Genomic DNA, 5855 nt, shown 5'->3' with positions numbered 1-5855 from the left:
AGAGTAGTCTCTAGAAGTCAAGAGACCGGGCTGGCACAGTTAATTTCTAAATAATCTGCACATAAAAATGATCTGATACTTACGGGAAGAACAAGGCAAGTACATTAATGGCTGTCGGGAATAAAGTAGTACGAAGGTAGCAGCATTACAGAAAATTAAGGGAAATACTACTATTCATTTGAAGCCAGAAGTGCTTCTCTTATAGAAAATGTTTAAGGTAGAGAGGTAGTCTGCCCAGGATGCCTGAGGAATGGGCTTGGAATGAAACTTTGCAGGGCCAAGCAGAGTCTAAAGCTCTTTTTATTAGATAAAAAATGACAGAAATAACTGAATGTTTATTCAAGAAGGCGTTTCGAATGTATGCATCAAGTCGGAGAAGGGAGGTCGATGATAGAACGAACCCTTTCTAAAAACAAATCGACGAGGGGAGATACAGTTTAGGGTCTCTGAGTACCAAACGAGGCTCTTATTGACTAAGGGCTCTAACAATTTACAAAGAATAATGGTAAGGGCTATGGGTCTATAATGGAAATAATCTTGTCCCGAAGTACGTTGTTTAGGGAAAGGTAAGACCAGTGCAGTTTTCCGCTTTAAGGGAAAAGCACCTTTGGCTCATGCCCTGTTGAAAACATGTAAGAGGGAGACAAGCAATGTTGGGTGTAGATGTTGTAGCATGTAAGCATGCATATCAGGTCAAGCGTTAAGGGAACGTGAAGTGCACGTTGTAAGATTTATTAGTATGAGAGGTAAAGTTTAATGGGGCAGTCCCGCACTAGGGTTTACAGTGAAGAAAGGAGTGGTTTCTGGGAACCAACGACTCCGCGGCCCGGTCTATGGCCAGACCTCAAGTTGGATCAGAGCCTGGTCAACCAGGCTGTTACTGCTGGCCACACTCAATCCAACGTTCGAAGCACAGCCCGGCTGGTCAGGACTGTCCAGTTTCCTTCTTAAGACGTATAGGGATCTATAAATAATCCCCCTAATATATGAAGGGAGACTGTTGAACAGCCTTGGGCCCCTAACACCTGTTGTGTTTTCTCTCAGTGTACTCACGGTACCCATGCCTTTCTGGGTGATGCTGCACCGCCTGTCGTGTTTTTTGTTTTCATAGGGAGTGATTTTTGTGCGAAGATTTGGGCCCAGTCCCTCTATGATTTACCAGGTGTAAATTATGATGTACCTTTTTCGCCTGCACTCCAACGACTACAGGTCAAGGAACTTCAAACGTTCCCAGTAATGTGCTTTTCTGAGCATATACGTGCAGTGAAAATCCTCTCTATATTCAGTTTCATCTTCCTTCCGGTGTTGGGTGATGACCTAGACAGAACTCCGTGACTAATGTAGCAGTTTTGGAATGCGTGGAGTTCTCTTCACTAACCCAAATTCACACACTATGAGCCACATTCTACAGTGGCTCATAGTGTGAGTTAGGTTTAAAGCCTATTGACTTCACGGAAACTCATTTAAAAACAACCTAAACACAAATATCAAGAAAACTTAAAACTTTAAATCCCTTAGATGAGAATGAAAATAAAATTTCAGTGTCTATACACTGAGAGATACACATCTCTCAGTGTACACGTCATGCAGGATGCAGCCAGGACTTTTGATCTTGACTCATAAAGCAACATTTGTTTTTCCAAACAAGAAAAGTGCAAATTCATCGACACAGTGACTTCCAGGAAAATAAATATGATCTTGAAATAACTGTACACTGTTATTCACATAAAACAAAAATGCTTGTCAGTGCACAAGAGAAAATTTTCGAAAAGACGTACTCGTGTTTTTATGGAAGTTCAGATTGTTTAACCGACTCTGCCTGAAACAAAAAAACATAATACGTCCTCGTGTGCGCACTCTGTATATACATTTTGTGTTTGCAGTTCACCGGAAAATTAACTTCAAATACGTTTTAATCCTTAAAACTATAACTGAAGTAAATTTTGTCTATATAAACCGAGATACACGTTTTGTTTGGTTTATTTATTAGTGTTAAAGTCTATCGACTTCACGAGAGTCATTAAGGCTGCATGTCACTTGCTCATCAGCAGTCAAGAATAATTTAATCCCTTAAATAAAGATTAAAGTAAATTCTTAGCATATATACATTGAGTGAGTCATATCACCCTTTTAATTCCGAAGAAACTTATATTTGGACAAATCACGTGTCACGCCAGATCTAACCAATCACAATCCTTAGAGAAACTACCTGGCGTCACTGTCAGTGCTGTAACAGGTTAGGTTAGGTAAGGCTTGTTATTAAACCTTACAAGTGTTTCCTGACACAGGTCTTAAGCATATAATGACCCCTAGCTGGAGCTAGGGGTCATCTGACCGAGGCCTTCCGTTGGCTTACCAGTTCACCCCTTTAAAAATTATGGTAATAATTATAACCATTAGATGAGCGTCTGCTATAACAATCAGGAGGGTTTTGGCCAGATAGATCACCTGTTCCCATTAGCTATATCTATTTCTTAATACTGTATCAGATTTTCACTATATTTTTCATATATCAAACCGAAAACACGACTTATGAAACGTAATATGTAGGAAGGAAAAATTCAGCATCTAAAAGACTGTCACAGCTTAGAAACAGAAGCGGCAGGAGATAACGAAGTCAAGTGAAAAAAAAATCGAACAAGTTAGTCTTCCTAGTGGTGAACACTCGCCCGCGCGCGCCATATAGGCATTGTCACTAGACTGTTTAGTACTGTGGAGGGAAAGTGGAATATTTCGCTGGAAAATATTGATTAAATACGAAAGGTAAGCATTTTTTTTAACGGTGTTAAAGTAAATGAGGGAAGCTTTAAGGAAAAGGCTTGGTAGAATTATTTTTTTTTTTAGAGATAAATTAAGGTTTTCCTCCGTGTTTAGTTGTGTCATGGCTGTCCCGACAGACACACTGGACCCAAACACCGGTGAGATACTCTTAATCCAAGGAACTAGATATAACCTCCCCTTCCTTGGATCGAACCTGAATGCCTCCTATTCCACCAGGTACTATAAAAGCCCTACAGGTCTAGCGCTTCCCCGTGAATAAAAAAAAGTGAATACCCTAGATGGGACGCCTGGGTTCCTGTAGTGTGTACTCACCTAATTGTGGTTGCAGAGGTCGAGACTCAGCTCCTGGCCCCGCCTCTTCACTGATCGCTACTAGGTACTGTGTACTAGTGTTGTAGTGTGAGTACTGGTGATATTGTACTGGTACTTCCACAGGTACCATTATGATATTAGTCTGTCCACTGGTACCTTGTGTCAGTGCTCACTTGTGCCAGATTGGTAGCGTGTGCGCGCGCGCTGGCACTAGTGCGTCACTCTGCTGGTGCCGGTGCGTCACTGTCTGCTGGTGCCAATGTATTATAGTCTGTTGGTGCTAGTGTGTCACTGTCTGCTGGTACTAGTGCGTCACTGTCTGCTGATGCGTCACTGCTGATGCCGGTGCGTCACTGTCTGCTGGTGCCATTGTATTACTGTAGTGTGTCGCTCTGTTGGTGCCATTATTGACTCGCGTATGGAATATTTTATGCAATTTGTCATAATTATATGTAATTAACATTGTAATTTGTCATCTCTGAAGATATACATTCTGTAGACGTCGATCATGTCTTATATCGGGAAAAAGTTAATCAATAAGGGATCATAGCGCCAGTGGAATGGAACGAAATAATTTTGTTCCAAGGAAGGGAAAGGTAGTTCCAAGTTTGTGGGCCAAGAGCTTGACTAGCATCATGGCACACCTTGAGCGACACAAACTTGAGAGGAAAAATGTACATGTGTGTGTAATTGGAAGCTAAATTATCTAAAACGTCTTATAAAGGTAAGTTCACGACAAATTTGGCAAAAATTCTGGAAAATTTCAAATGTCGAAATTTAAATAGCTCTGAGGCGTCGAAATAAGTAAACACCAAATTCTTATAACAGCGGATGAGGGAATTAAGTCTCCAGTAACAATTAAACTTAAAAGGTTTCGGTTCTCTTCTGTTTCCCCCCCCCCCTCTAGACAGGTTCCTAAATGCCGTTGAGGGGCTCTTGATTCAAGGAATAAGAACTAACCTCCCACTCCCCCCTGACTCTGAGTAACCCCCCCCCTCCCTGCAGGTTTGGCGCCCGCCTCTTCCCCCCGTGAATGTAGTGATAGTCTCGTCTGTTTGTAAGATATTCAAAATCCCTCTCCTCCATGAGGATATCTTTTAAGACGAACGCTTCCCACCTTCCATTTTACTATGTGACGGTTGGGGTGAATATTTCACAATCAGCTTAAACTGATTTTCGTTTGTTGGACCACCTAATATAACGCTGGGTTTTGGTTGCGTAGTTTTAAATTCCAGAATTATTAAATAAGCGCATTTAAGAACTATTTTTTTTCTTTTGCAGGGCGGATATTTATTGGTGGGTCCCTAGCCTGGGATGGCAGCCACCAGCCTGAGGGAACACGGATGGCAGCCACCAGCCTGAGGGAACACGGATGGCAGCCACCAGCCTGAGGGAACACGGGTGACAGCCACCAGCCTGAGGGAACACGGGTGGCAGCCACCAGCCTGAGGGAACACGGGTGGCAGCCACCAGCCTGAGGGAACACGGATGGCAGCCACCAGCGAGACACCTCGGTGTCTTCATACTTCGCCACACGGTAAGAGAGAAACGGCAGCGTCACTCAGCTGTCAAATGTTAAAGAAATAATGTTAAATTTATCATAGGGACAGTAAGTTACTTGAATATAGAGAAGCTGCATAGAAACTTCCTTTCTCAGTTTCTGCTGACTTGCCAATTGTTTCCACGTTGCTATACAGTATATTAAAGGATAAGACATTTTTTTCTCTCATCGCGCCTTGAATGGCCAATACAGGGCGCTTTTTTTTCTCTAAATAAATATTTAATATAGGTTAGTGCTATTTAGAGTAGTTTGGGGTGCTATTAAATAAAATTAAATTTGCAGGTAAGTGGATTTCAGACCTCATCGAGGACCGAGACGCCCAGGTATGTTCTTTTGTTACAAGGTGAGCTACAACAGCACTAGTTCCTGACAGGTAACTCCCAATTCTTTTCTCTCACAGGAGTTACACTTGAGCAGTCTTTAGATGCTCCCATTTGTTACGGCGGTAGCCACCTCTAATTTTGCCCATTGAAGTTTGGGCCTTTGGGGTATTGGGGAAAGGATCTTTCCCCGGGGGATTTGGGAAGAGTTTATTCCCTTGGTTTTGGGAAAGAGGTTCCTATCGAAAGTTGGGGAAAGAGTCTCTCCCTCTCTCCCTCCTTCCCTTGAAACTTGGGGATAGGGTCCCTCCCCTCCATCCCTTGAAAGTTGGGGATAGGGTCCCACCCTCCCTCCCTCCCTGGAAACTTGGGAGAATGGTCCCTCCCTCCCTGGGGTTTGGGTGGTTTGAATATTAAACTGAAATTTGACGATGTAGTTGACAAGAAGTTCAGAAATGAAATCGGAAGGGAGCTGAGATAGTCTGGTCATTTAAAAAGGATGGAACATTACTGGATTGACGAAAATGGTGTATTAATCTGGCTGTGTTGAAGACAGAGGATGGAGGGAGAGGGTGGAAAAGAAGGTTTAGCGTGATCGAGGCTGAAGCATTCAGCAAGTATGTATTGTTTTCACTCGGAGTAGAGAAAAGTTTCTTTGGGGGGTGGGGCGGGGGCAGGGGCAGGATTTAACATCAGTAAATGGATTCAGGGAAGTTACGTACGCATATTGGAGCTCAGGTGGGGGCAAGTATTGTACGGGCACCTCTGAAGGATGAACGTGCGGGGATGATGATGATCGGAGAGTTATTTGAATTGGGCTGATTGGCGGGAAACGACCGATGAATAAAAAAAAAAATGTACTATATAGAGATCTAGGTTCT

At 42.8% G+C, this 5855-nt stretch overlaps 1 long non-coding RNA gene across 1 annotated transcript; it reads left to right on the top strand.

The window, feature by feature from the left end:
- The first annotated feature begins 2289 nt into the window (after nucleotides 1–2289).
- LOC128687190 (uncharacterized) lies at nucleotides 2290–5562 on the top strand. The gene is made up of 3 exons (XR_008406778.2): nucleotides 2290–2763; nucleotides 4375–4630; nucleotides 4937–5562. It is a non-coding gene; the product is annotated as an uncharacterized lncRNA (long non-coding RNA).
- Nucleotides 5563–5855: the final 293 nt, after the last annotated feature.

This window comes from Cherax quadricarinatus, chromosome 40, assembly GCF_038502225.1.
Source record: "Cherax quadricarinatus isolate ZL_2023a chromosome 40, ASM3850222v1, whole genome shotgun sequence".
Lineage (NCBI taxonomy): Eukaryota > Metazoa > Arthropoda > Malacostraca > Decapoda > Parastacidae > Cherax > Cherax quadricarinatus.
Note: the sequence above shows the minus strand (reverse complement) of the source record. Positions and strands in the feature narration are given on the sequence as shown.